Raw genomic sequence first — 14,114 nt, forward strand, 5'->3', positions numbered from 1 at the left:
CAGATGGAGAGGAAGGTAAAGGAGAGGTGATGAATGGTGAGACTGGAGCAACTCTAGATCCAGGGCATAGCACAGGCATGGGCCACTGAGAGGATGCTCCAGGCCCCGACTGAAGGCAGAGCGGCTAGAGGGTGTGAAGGATGGTGTTAAAATGGAGTTGCAGAAGGAGGCAAGGGCCAGACCAGAAGAGCTGAGATACTACTTTTAAAGATCCAGGTCTCTTCCCTAAGTACAATGCACAGTTACTGATAAATTTCAAGTAGGAGAAATTTACACAATCAGGGCAAAAACTAGCATATATACCTGCCACTGACATTCCATTACAAAATCCTTAAAGACAATGGCTGTATCTCATTCAACCTTGAATACCCCAGAATGTCTACTGACTAAGGCTGAAGCCTCATAAATATATTGATTTTTGAATAGTTGGAAGAAAAATGCAAAATATATAACTCCAATACATTATACAACTGTTGCCTCTTAGTGCAGCCTTCAGCCCAGCACCTGATCCTGGAGTCCCAGGATCGAATCCCACATCGGGCTCCCTGCGTGGAGCCTGCTTCTCCCTCTGCCTGTGTCTCTGCCTCTCTCTCTGTGTGTCTCTCATGAATAAATAAATAAAATCTTAAAAAAAAAACAACAACAACAACAACTGCTGCCTTATTTTTTTTTCCTGGAAGCATCCTTTAATTTTTTTTTTTTTTGAGATATCAACTGCTATTTGTTTATCTCAAAAGAAATTGTCCTCTTCAACCTCAGTAACACACCCCCAAGTTTTAGTAGGCACAGACTACCCAGAATGAGACTAGATTTCCTATTCTATCTTGTAACTCACTGTAGTCAGGACTGAATCTGGCTGATGAGATGAAAGCGGAAGTGTTGCATGGAACTTCTGAGAAGCTATACTAAAAGGGGAAGTGGGCCCTTTTACTTTCTTCATGAAAAGCAGATGAAATACCTGGAGTTCTAGCAGCCATTTTATGACCAGGAGAGTGGAAATCACGAGCTAAGGAAATTGGAGCAAATGTTAGAGTTTGGATCTTCATTTTTGAGAGTCACCATACAAGCTTAGATTGTCTGTTATCAGACATCTTACATGTAAAATAAGAAATTTCAGATTTGTCTGAAAAAACTATAATTGGATCTTTGTTCCTAGAACCTGAAAGCAATTTCTAATGGATACTCAACCGTTTACTCCACAGATGTTGACTTATACACATTTGAATGAATGACAGATATTTTAGCGGAAGGAAATTAATCTTTGAAACAAGAAGTTCTAACTTGTGCTCAACTAAAATATTGTCTACTTAATTTAGGCCTCTTTTTATTGAAAACTTTTTATTTTATTTTTAATGAATAGGGAATTAATATTCAGGAGAAAACCAACACATCTGGCTTCTAAGTCTGTAAAGATTTTCTCTGGAGATGGTATTGCAAGTAGATTTAGGGCTTAAGGAAACTTCAAACTAATTAAAAGGGACTGCGAATTTCAGAATGATGCCAGTTTCACAGACCTTCTGGGAATCTCCATTGTCTCTGAAATAAAATAATTCTAAAGGACAACTTATTGAGTCTTATCAGAAGTTGCATGAATCTTTAAAGTCACCTTTGGAAAAGACCAGCACAGGAGCTGGAGAGCCCTTTTTGGCTGCAAAGCACCTAGAGATTCTAGATCAGCATTGTCCAAAAGAAATGCCAAGGGAAGCACATGTCACATGTAATTTTAAATTTTATGATAACTGCATTTAAAAAGTAAAGAGAAAGAGGTAAAATTGATTTTAGTAATATACTTAATACAAAAACAAAAACAATTAAAATTATTGAGATATTTTATATTCCTTTATCTGTACTACGTATTCATAACCTAGGGTGGATTTTACACAAACAGCACAGCTCAGATAGAAGCTTCCTCTATTTTAGTGCCCAGCACCCCCATTTGACTAGTGAATGCATACTGGACAGTACGGCTCTGGTCTCCACCACCTTCCTCTTTATTTCACCTTGTCATAACCTGTGCTTTTTTTTTTTTTTAAGATTTTATTTATTTATTCATGAGACATGCACACACACACACACACACACACAGATAGAGACTCAGGCAGAGGGAGAAGCAGGTTCCATGCAGGGAACCTGACGTGGGACTCGATCCCAGGACTCCAGGATCACATCCTGGGCTGAGGGCAGGTGCTAAACCGCTGAGCCACCCAGGGATCCCCACCTGTGCTTCTTTTAACTTTCTCTCTTTGACCTCCTTCAAACGCTCAATTGCTACTACTAAATCTCACCATTTTCTAGATCCCAGCAGAACCTTACTCTAACTGATATACCCATTACTAAAAAAAAAATACTCAGTTAAGACACCGTTCAGAGACTTGTGAAGGTAATTCCGTCTGCCGTGCAGGCCTTTTCTCTCTCTAAAACCAGTTTTTCTTTCCCACCAATACCTTCCTGACCTCCACATCTAATGAGCTTACTCCAAATCCTATAACACCTTGGATTTACTCTTTTCCATCTATTTGTATCACTACACCAATAGTTTAGGCTCTCACCACCTCTGCTCAGATCATCAGAGCAAATGTCAATAATGCAAAGTTTATTTCCCTGCAAGTCCTTCAATAGTTCCTGAATTGCCTAGAGGATAAATTAAAATTTTTCTAGTAGACCTTTTCCCAATATGTTCTCCCTAAATTTCTAGCCTCAGACCTTCACACTAAATTTCTAGCCTCCTACTAAGAAGAACTGTCAATCTCTGGAAGGTCCTACCTTAACTACTTGAGTTCCCTGCAAGTCTCTCTGTTCCTCACACCCACGGTCCTTTGTACGTGCTTCCCATCCAGCTGGAATGCCCTTCCTAGGTATCTGCAAACGGCTCCTGTGTGCAATCTCCTTCATCCTCATTGAAAACCCCAGGGCAGAATTATAGCTGCCATCCCTTGTGCATACTTTCTGTTTTTTTTCAATAATTGTGTTTTTTTAATGCCTGTCTCTTACTAAAGAGACTAAATTTATGTCTTATCCATCAAAACTAACACTACCATTGACACATGGGAGGTAATCAATGAATGACTGTGGAATGAATGGGTAACTGAATGAATGAATGAATGAATGACCCCCTACGCAAACTTTCTGCTCTCGTTAGTCTAAATGGTCACTTCAGTGTTTCAGAAATAGATGACACGGTCATCTGTGTCTCTGCACTTCTGCTCACCTGCTTTCACGTGGCATGTTCTTTTCCTTTCTTTCTTGTCATGAGGCTACACTTCTTCTAAAGTCTGACACATTCTGCAAAGCCTCCTTCAGCCGCCGTGGCCCCCAGCAGTCTTCCCCTGCAGTACCTTCCCTTAGAAACCTTTCTCTGCAGTGATCCAGAAGCACGTGCTTCTTAATATAGCTCTTAAACAAATGTTATGAATGTTTCCTATTCCCCTGGCTAAATTCGTATATTCCCTGTGAGAAGAGATTCTATTCTGCATCTTTTGGTAGGCCAGTGGCAGTGCTCTGACCCACTCAGGAGATTAAGAAATGTCTCTTGAGTTAATGCACTAGAATAACCACGTGAAAGGAATGATGGGCCTCTCGGTGCATGGTGTGTCTAGCCAACTTCAGAAATGTCACTCTTTACAATGTCAGAGGTTTTACATCCCCCTTTCATTTCTGAATGCTTAAACTTTCAAGAAAAAACAACAACAACATTCACTTTGGTATCACATTGATTTGCCCAGAGAGGGTCATCACAGGAGTATGTCCATAAAATTAATTTGCATGTTGATGAAGTCATTTGGGGACCATGCCAAAGACCCCAAGATCAGGAAACCACTGGACTAAAGTTTGTTTTTTATTTTTTATTTATTTTTATTTTTTTGGACTGAAGTTTAAAGGCAGTACTTGGGGACGCCTGGGTGGCTCAGTGGTTGAGCATCTGCCTTTGGCTCAGGATATGATCCTGGGGTCCTGGGATCAAGTCCCACATTGGGCTCCCTGCGTGGAGCCAGCTTCTCCCTCTGCCTGTGTCTCTGCCTCTCTCTCTGTGTCTCTCATAAATTAATAAATAAAATCTTAAAGAAATAAAAAAAATAAAGGCAGCACTTATTAAAGGCAAACAAAATTAATCCTATGAACAAATGATGTATGGCACTTAGAGTCTATCCTTATCACAATTTTAGGTAAATCCATTTAAACCAAACTATTTGCTAGTTAAGAAACCCTTTTAAGATATTGCATTTTATTTGTTAAAAATTATTACAGATTCACTCTTAAACCACAGTCCACACACACACACACACACACACACGCACACACACACACACACATTCCCCACCTCTTCCAGCTGCATTCCTCCCTCGCTCATGTAACATTCTTTTTGATGTGAGCAGAATTTGGTAAACAAAATGAGATTCAGACTCTAATAAGTTCCTCAATGAATTCATAGACATAGATGATGAAGAAGTATTTATCTCTAATACAGCAATGGGCGCCTTACAGAATTTTAGACAATGTTATCTAAAAAGCTAAGCTTGTTGCCCTTTTGAAACTAGTTTCAGGTAATATAAATGCAACCACAGAAAGAGGAAGTACTTCTGTTCAATTAACAAGTCAAATAAAAATGATGGCGAGTCCCAAGTCTTAATAAAAGTGTTTTTTTTTTTTTTTTTCTGGCATAGAAAAATCTATGACTCCTTTCTCCTTCCTCTCCAGTTATGGATCATTTAAATAGCAAAGGGAAAATTTCAAAGAAAATACCATTTTTAAACTCCTATAAAAATAGACAACAGTCTTTAATGTTTATTTCTGATTTATGTTTTAATGAAAGTAGAAAATGTCCCACACCAACATACTAAAAAGCAATGTGACTTCAGAATTCTACCTCCCTTCCTTCCTTCCTCCCTCCTGCCCTTCCTCCCTCCTGCCCTGCTCTGTCCTCCCTCCCACCTCCCTCCCTCCTCAAGTTCCTCCAGCACCTTCTCCTCCACTGCCCTTCTCCCCACTCTCTCCATTATTTGGAATGAAGAAAGCAAATGAAAAAAGAAAAAGTGAATTCGAATCTCATTTTTTTCAGATTAGAGAACAAAGTCTCAAATATATTGAGTTTAATAAAGTAAAGAAAGACATCATTACAAGAATACATACTTTAACAACTTTAACTTAACTTAACCCCCCCCCCCCCCACCACCACCATCCTGTAAATTCAATGAGTCACTTGCCCAAGGGAATTGCTCTGGGCCTGCTGATCGGAATTCCACAATTCCAACCCACCAGTCTTTCTGCAGACCCAGTTCTGTAAAGCATCACCTTCAACTTCTAGTTTTTATTCCATTTTATTTTATTTTATTTTATTTTATTTTATTTTATTTTATTTTTTTAGTTTTGATTTCTTAAAGTACAGGGAACACTGAAGAACCCATGAATCTTTGCAAATGTTTATAGTTGGCTTGTCCATATCTACACTGAGGGTTTTGTTTGTTTTTAGCCACTTTCTAAGACCTTTTAATTTGGTTTTAATGGAAATTATTTCTTTTTGTCTCTATTCATTTGAAAACATGTTTTGTACTTAATTAGACCATGTTATTACAATAACAAGTATGACTTGCATTAACACATTTGGGAATGAACAATGGACTCCCACACAACACGTGGGAAGGTACAACAGAGCAAAGATGGTAGCCTTAGCTACTAGCTCAAAGACTCTCCATCCATCAGGCTACAGGTATCACTCTCTGTCTTTTACAAAGAGAATAGAGAGTATCTATCTGTGAAGTTCTTTACAGGGAGGGCAGCTGAATGAATTCTCAGAGATCAATAAAAATTTTGCAATACATCCAAGTAATTGACCAAAGCATTATCTTAAGAAGAAAATACTGTTAAGACAGATATTTCAAATACATATTTTCTAATTATTTGTTTTTGTTTTTATTTTTTGGCTAATCTAATATCAAAAGCCAAGAAACTAAAAAAACAAAATGTAATAACTCATTTCAATCTGTCTAGAGTTGAATTTAACTATATGTTAGAATTATTTCTCTTTTTGGGTCTTCTGGGTGGCTCTGTCAGTTAAGTGCCTGCCTTCGGCTTAGGTCATGATCCCAGGGTTCTGGGATTGAGCCCCACGTGCTTCTCTCTCTTCCTCTGCCCCTCCCTGTGCTTGTGATCATGCTGTCTCCCTCTCTCTCAAATAAATAAAATCTTTAAGAAAATTATTTCTTTTTGCTCTTTGCTTATCTTCAAACACATAACTGTTTTTCTGACATTACTTTTATGCACTAGGCCTTCCCTGGGATTTAAATGTCAAAGCACAGCTATATGCCACGCCAAAAGCAAATATAGTTTCTTTTGTCCTAATACATGCAATACATCAAAGAAGAATAAGGCTGCTGTTGAATCTTAAAATGGTTAATTCAACTTTTTTCTTCTCCCTTTTCTCCTAGGAGAGTTATCTCCTCTGGCATTTCACTACTGTACTACTTCTTTTTTTTAAATAAGTTTTGTCACCCTCATACGCTATTTGTACTTAAAAATAAATACTTTGAAACCACTTCAGAGAGGCAACTGACTCGCATGTGGGTTCACCTGGATATGTGACACTTTCGGGTCACTGAGCTTGTGTTTTTTTGTTAGATAGAATACTATGGCTTAAATGTTTAAGTATAAACAGGAATATAAAATCAATGAAGTCCAAGATAGGGAACAAAGGGAGATAAGGTAAAGAGAAAGACATATCTATAATAAAGAATCACAATATGAACTGTCATCACAATACAATCTGTCATGTAGGAAAATAAAGCTGGTTTATGTAACTTGACTTTTTTCTGTTTATTTTGATCTGGTGATATGATTTTAGGACCCTGAATAACTCTTATCCTAAGGGCGTTTCCCCCCAAAGGAAATCCAGCTTCACACTTGAAAAATTGCTTATTGGCTCCAGTTCTCCCCAAATAAGTTCCAGCCAATCTGCTCTTTCCCCCTTTGGAGTTTGATGAGATTGGTCACAGCGTTGTCAAAATTCAACAAGGCACAATGTTTTGAATAATGTGTAGTTTACCTGAGAGGCTTTTGGTCTCCTTTACCCGTTTTGCAGAATTACCATGAAGTAAATGTGAGATATTCCCAGAAACGTGGAGTTGTAGCAATAAGAACCTAATGATAAAAGATAAAATCTCTCCTAACGTAAAAGAAGTTACAGGCACAGCTTGACACCAGCCTAACTGAGGACATGAACATTTTTTTAAGAAACAACAGAAGGGGATGGTCAGCCTACAAATGTATGAAAAGGTGTTAGACCTGAGGCTGGCAGTTTGTGGTTAGCAAGAACCAAGTGAAAGAGAAAGAACATCTGGCATAAATGTTGTCACTACAGAAACATCCATGTTTGTGAGACAGGCCTTCCCTTTCTTATGGTGGAAATAATTTTTAGGTATTTCAGTTCAAAGTTTTGGTTTTGTTTATTCTCCATGAAATTTTTCTTGCACTATGGCTGTTGACTCAGAAGGTCAATGAAACTGTCACACTGGGTGGGGGCTGGGAGCACGTACCTCTGGCCTTTGGGCCGAACAAAAGTTAGTTGTCATCTGGATTCAATTTCAGCAAGATTGTCTAAAACCAAGAAGCTTTTGGTTTGAAAGAGCTAGGCCACTGAAAGCAAAAAAAAAGAGGTGTACCCAAAGTATAAAGACAGTCGAAGTTCTGATCAGTGACCCTCGCCTACTACCTCAGCATTCATCTGAGGAGGGATGTGATGTGATGTGATCTTTAGTAGGTATTTGTTGACTGAATGGATCTCAAGAGACTTAGACATTCTATGACAGGGGTAGTTTGTGCCCTGCTTTCTGCCTTTGGGAATCTGATTTATAGAGGCCTTGTGTCAGCCTGTGGTGGGTGCTGTAGAGTAGATGTGGAAGCATGACAAACTAAGGCAGAGGGGGGCCTAGTGTAGCTGTTCCCACCGAACACCCACCCATTCACACAGGCCATCATTCATTTCAGCTTGTATGCAGTTTATAAGAGATCAAGAAATCATAGCATGTCCCTATGAGGTCTATTAAAATGTTTAGATGGCTGGCAGGCCAGGAAAAGGGAATCTGGAGAAGGAGGGCAGAGGGTGCCACATCTTGAGTGGCCAACCATCCTGGCTTTATCCAGAGCTGAGGGGTTGCTTCTGGCCCTTGATTCTTGATGTTAAATGCACCAGTCCCAGACAAACTGGGAAGGGCTATCATGTCACACTGGATCTCAAATTCTGGGCTCAGCATTACCCAAGGCATCATTCCATGGCCCGCAGAAATGGCTGCCAGAGCAGTGGGCAGCTGGGACAGAGGCCTCAGGGGGCTGGAGACCCACAGGGGAGCCCATAAGGAACTTGAGTAGAGCGTGTGGAACAGACCCCATGACAGTAAGTTGTCTGATCCTGAACCAAGACTCATGCTGGAGGGGTCAAGGCCACTCAAAATGGGACAGTAGTCCAAAAAGGGAGTTTGACATTGGACTAAGTTTGAATCCCTTATCGACTGGTTATTATAAATGCATATAATACATAATACATATACAAAGTTATTAGGATTTCCAAATGTATGTGCTCAAATAGTTGTTTTTCTGCCACTGTGTAGAAATGAGAGCTAATGAGCAAATGAAGATCCATTTTAGAAGATAATGTTCCATGTGTTCTTCATCTAAGTTAGGACTGTAAATTTTAAACTTGCTTTTATAGAAACTCACAATCTCCTTCTGAACTGATAGTATGATTGTACTTATTTGCTCTTCATCTTTACAACACAGTCAGCTTAGTTTTGTGACAGACACTATGTCTATCCATATATATCCAATCCATATATTTTTTTTTTTTCTTTCAAGGAAAAAAATCAAACTGGGTAGATGTTCTTGAAAAGAAAGCACTCAACTAAAAAATAAAAACTGGGTCTGTGATTATGCACTTCCATCCAAAAATATAATGAAGACTTAATTACTAACTCAACAATAGGATCTGGTCTATTCAGTTTTTCAAGGGGTAATTTCATAGGCTGTGGTTAAGTTGGGATATTTACTCTTCCTTTTCCCTTCTCTGTGCTACCCAGAATATTTACTGGTTTTGTTTCTTACTATATTTACAAGGGAGCTTATGGGAAAGGTAAAGAAGATTCTAATTCTAATGAACTACTTTTACTAGTTTTTCTACCAGCTGCTGCTTCTAACAGGATGAATGTGCTTTGGTCTCTAAATGGCCATTTGGTACCCAAACTTCAGTCTCTGGGGGATGTCACTGGCATGCAGCTTAATATATCCTAAAATAAATTTACCATCTTCTCCTTCAAAAGCATTTCCATACTTGGAAATACGGTGTTCCTCTGTGTTCTGGTAAAAAAGAAAAAAAAATGCACTGGTTGATTCAAGAAGTGGAGGATGGGGAAAGGGCAGATGCTTTTGGCTCCAACAAAGATAAAACTTGACTCACAGTGACTTAAATAAACAGAAAATGCTTCTCTTCCCTTAAAAAAGGAGTGGTTGTTGACTCTGGCTCATTTGAGTTCTTGCTCATACAGCTCCACGCATCTGAACAAGGGCAGTGGTGCAGGAGTGACATCTGTATCAAGAAACTAAAAGCTTCCTCAAGAATACCACAGCTGACTTCTGCTTACCTCCTAGTAGTGAGATGAGATGTGTCACATCATCATTCTTGACGACGACCAAGAAAATATATCTCTCTGGAGCTAAGCTATAAGGGTGGCCTTATGATTGATACAGAAATCACAACTAGGGGCACTTGGGTGGCTCAGGGGTTGAGCGTCTGCCTTCGGCTCAGGTCACGATCCTGGGATCTGGGGATTGAGTCCCACATCAGGCTCCTCACAGGGAGCCTTCTTCTCCCTCTGCCTGTGTCTCTGCCCATCTCTCTCTGTGTCCCTCATGAATAAATAAAAAAAAAATTGTATTATTAATATTACTCACAAAACAGGTAAATTTTGCCAGACCAGTCATGAACACCACCTACTTAAACTCAAAATATTTTAACACCACTTCCTTCATCCTTTATGTCCTGGGTAAGAATCACAGACAAGTGAATCAAACAGTACCTCCACGTGGATTCACAAGTCTCACAGTCTGTAACTGTAACTCTCCTAAGTTTACAGATTATGACCAGTACCTGCCAGGACCCCCCCCCCCCCCCCCGGTGCTCACTCCCAGTTCAACCCCACACAATTCCCCCTTTGTGATATCCTGTGGGAGGAAGTGACCAAACCTAACTGGGGGTATTTTATAAGCTTTTTTGTTCTTAAATGTTCACACCTACAAAGAAGTTAGAATTGGACTGAGACTGGGAGTTGAGTGGACACCTGGAGACATTTGCTATGGGAAGCCCACAAAGCAAGGGCACCAGAAGCAGATTAGAGATGACAGTCACCCAGGTGAAACAAAGAAGTTATCTGCTAGATATTTTTTTTCATTTTCAGAGATTGTTCTAGCGACTGAAGGTTTGATGAAGGTCCTCCTCCCTAAGAGCAGGGTATCCTTCAAAGGGTAAAGCTACAGGCTTCCAATGTTGAAAGAGGATTTCTGCCCACTATTCACCGTCTCCCCTTCCAGGTCTATAGCTATTTATGAAATATAGTTAAAGAAACCGGAGGTGCTCAACAGGCAAACATGGAGATTTCATCAGACACAGCATTGTATTGTGTAATCTGCAGATACACACTTCTTACTAACATATATCCAACTACTTTCCTGTCACAGCCACTAGCAGACCTTTAAATTCATGCCCAACACTGAATTCCTGATATTTTTCCTCAATCCTTGACCAATCTTCCCTACCATTAGTCTTCCCATTGGGAGATGGTGACTCCTTCCTTCCAGCTGCTTAAACTAAATAATTTGGGTGTATACTAAATAATCCTCTAATGCTTAATCCATCAAGAAACTCCTATTGATTCTATTTGCTAAATATATTTAGAATTGACTGCATCTCACTACCCCTTATGTCAGCACCCTGGTCTTAGGCCATCAGCACCTCTCACCTGGAGGTGATAATAGGCTTCTTGTTTCTACCTTTCTTCCTGCCACAGCCAGAGTTATTCTTCTTTTTTTTTTTTTTTTTGAGTTATCCTTTTAGACTGTAAGCTAGATCATGTCATTGCTCTACTCTGAAACCTGCAATGGCTCCTTAATTCCCTCAGAATAAAAGTCAAATTGCTTAAATAACCTACAGATCTCCAGAACTTCTCTGGCCTCCTTTCCCCGGAACTCTATTCCTTGTCCTTCCAAATTTGCCACCCTGGCCCCATGCTGATCCTAGATCATGCCAGGCTGTTTAATTGCATTGACTGTTTTCTCTGTATGCCTATTTTCTTGCCAACAGAATTGGCAAATTCTGTGACTTCTTTTAGGTCTTGAACCAATATCATCTTTTCAAGAAGGCTAACTCTGACCAACCCATTTAGACTGCAACCCAACACCTCAACCTCCTGGAATGCCAGTGTTCCTTGATTTGCTCTACTTATTTTTTTTTTCATAGCACTTAATTATTCTAACTTGCTATGATTTTTTACTTATTTATTAAAAAAAAAATGTGTTCTTCTTCTGCTTTCCGCAGAATGTGAGATTTACAAGTACAGGATCTTTGTATGTTTTGTTTAGTGATGCATCCTAAGTGCCTAGAACAGTATCTGGCACCATGGCTACATCAGAAAATACTACTGAATGACTAATTCTCTAGTTTGGCATGCTTGCTTTTTTCTTGGTTCACTGCTGTGCTCAGAAAACAAACAAGTAAAACAAGCCACATGTAAATCCACACACAAAGAAGCAAGCTCAAATCATAGGGTATTCCAGTACAACACACAGCAAAACCCCTTTACAATCATTCCCCCAAACTATTTCCCTAAGTTCTACTCATCAAATCATTGCAGCTGCTCCTATCATCGCCAAACATTTCATAAAAAATTGTGTCTGTGGTAGCTTTTTTATTTTTTGGCCCTATGTTCTCATTTATCCTTTTTTTGCCCCCAAAAATAGCACTCAAATCAATCAAGCTGAAATCTGAGAGTAGCAAAGTAAGAAAGAGCTAGCGTAGGCTTACTTAGGGAAAATTTAGATAGTTTGAAAATAAAATGGCAGAGATTGGGCAGTTGTAAAGTTTAAGTTAGTGAGAAGGAAAGCATCAAACCAGAGATGGGCTGGGAATGTATTCTTACAGTTTTCTGGTGGGTCACTGTTATATGAGGACAAGCTAAAACCCCTACTCTCACAGGGAAAACACAGATTAAGGGGGAGTCATCAATGAGCTCCTCGATGGCTGGAATAAGATGAATACAGTCCCGAATCATATATACAAAAATACAACACTTCACAGAGTAAGATTTTGAACTGGAAACATTTTAGGTGAATAAAGAAACTTGCTCTTTCACATATTGGTAATTAATATACATAAGCTGTTGTCCTGATGATCATTTTGCAATACATATAATTATCAATTCACTATGTTATACACCTGAAGCTAATATAGTGTTATATGTCAATTATACACCAATTTAGGAAAAAATAAGTCATTACCGTCTAAAAATAGAGCAAGCAGAAAATAGGTTCCCTAATAGACTTAAGAATCATGTGATGTGTCAGAGGTGACTACTTTCCCATAACTACTCTTCTGGGTTATCATTCTGGAGGATATAAAAGACGTATAGGACACTTGGCAGTGTCGACAATGAGACTGATCTATTATGGAAAAAAAATGCTTTGTATATTCCTGTATCTGCCAAAAACTGAAATCTGTATTCCCCGTTCTTCATCTTTTCTTGCATTGTTCTTCTCATCAGAAATGATATTTGTCATTCTCTTCATTTACAAACATCCTATTCATTCTTTTGGGGCCAATTTAGTGCCTACTCTCTCCATGGAAGTATAACATTAAAGTCTCAATGTCTTACTCGTAGTTCTTTGCTAGCAAACAATTTAAATATAATGTCCAGGATACATGCTGTTCGAAGTGAAATAGCAACATCACCATAAAAATCTAGCCTGTTTACAAAAGCCGAATGAATTAACTTGGGTGTTATTGACAGAAATCGTTGTATCATTAAAGCTACTGATATGGAAAATGGACAAGGTACTAAAATTACTCAATATGCTGTATACCTATTACTAAGAAGGAAAATCTTCCTGTATGGAAAACAATTAATAAAATTTTATAGAGAAATATCAAATATCAGAAATATAATCTTAAAACATTCATCTCTCAGTTTTTCTGATTATTGCTACCCCTTGCTTTAGGCAGAAATAATACCTGTTGCATTACTGCTGGTTCAAAAATTAGGAAGATATTTCCATTAAAATTGTTCACTGTTTTGTTTAAATATAAATTGTTTAGGCCAACAGGATGAGTATTTACAAACATGTAATAGAAATGAAAACTATGCTAGGTTATCAGATCTTATTATAAACATATAAGGCTTTAAAAAAGTCACATTCTATAGCCACTATTTGAGCTGTCATTTACCATTCACATGGATACAATTTTATTGAGATTATATAGAAGCAGACTAACTGCATTATAGATGATTTTATATATTTTTAAGATTTATTATATGTCTTTGAATGACTTTCCTAAGGATCTCCTCTTAAATGAAATATGGTGGTTAGAGAATGAAGGTCTACACTTTGTTGGGGGCAGACTGGGACTTCTGAAGCTTTCATCTTCCCAAATATAAAATTAATACAATTATTCTTCAGCATAAGATAGCCTTCTCATAAAAGATTTGAATACAGTTTAGAAAGTCACCTAAATTCACCAGGTTAGATTCAACACAAAGTTAGCTATAGTTCACTTATGGATGAGATATCTCAAAAGGTTTTTTTTGGTGGAATGAAAGGGACTTTTTAGAAGTATATCAAGGTTAGTGTAAGTAATGATGTCATAATACTTCATGTAAGAGTTGTATCTTTCTGCTCTGTGAAAAGTCAACTAAGTTTCTATAAAAAAAAGTTCCTCCTTAGATTTGCAAAAATGAATACAGATTAGATTTTGCAATATTTCAGCATATATATTTTGTAAGCAGACTCAATTACATTAAATATTCTGCTTCAGTAAATTCCCATACTGTCTGCCAATATTTTTAAAAGTGTATTTTCCTTCAGCC

The 14,114-nt window shown here is 38.3% G+C and overlaps 1 protein-coding gene across 1 annotated transcript in view; it reads right to left on the reverse strand.

The window, feature by feature from the left end:
* Positions 1-14,114, reverse strand: part of CNTNAP2 (contactin associated protein 2) — a 1,945,511-nt gene that overhangs the window by 820,578 nt on the left and 1,110,819 nt on the right. The gene's annotated exons all lie outside the window — the stretch shown is intronic.

The sequence above is a fragment of the Vulpes vulpes genome, chromosome 7 (assembly GCF_048418805.1).
Source record: "Vulpes vulpes isolate BD-2025 chromosome 7, VulVul3, whole genome shotgun sequence".
In the NCBI taxonomy this organism is placed as follows: Eukaryota; Metazoa; Chordata; class Mammalia; order Carnivora; family Canidae; genus Vulpes; species Vulpes vulpes.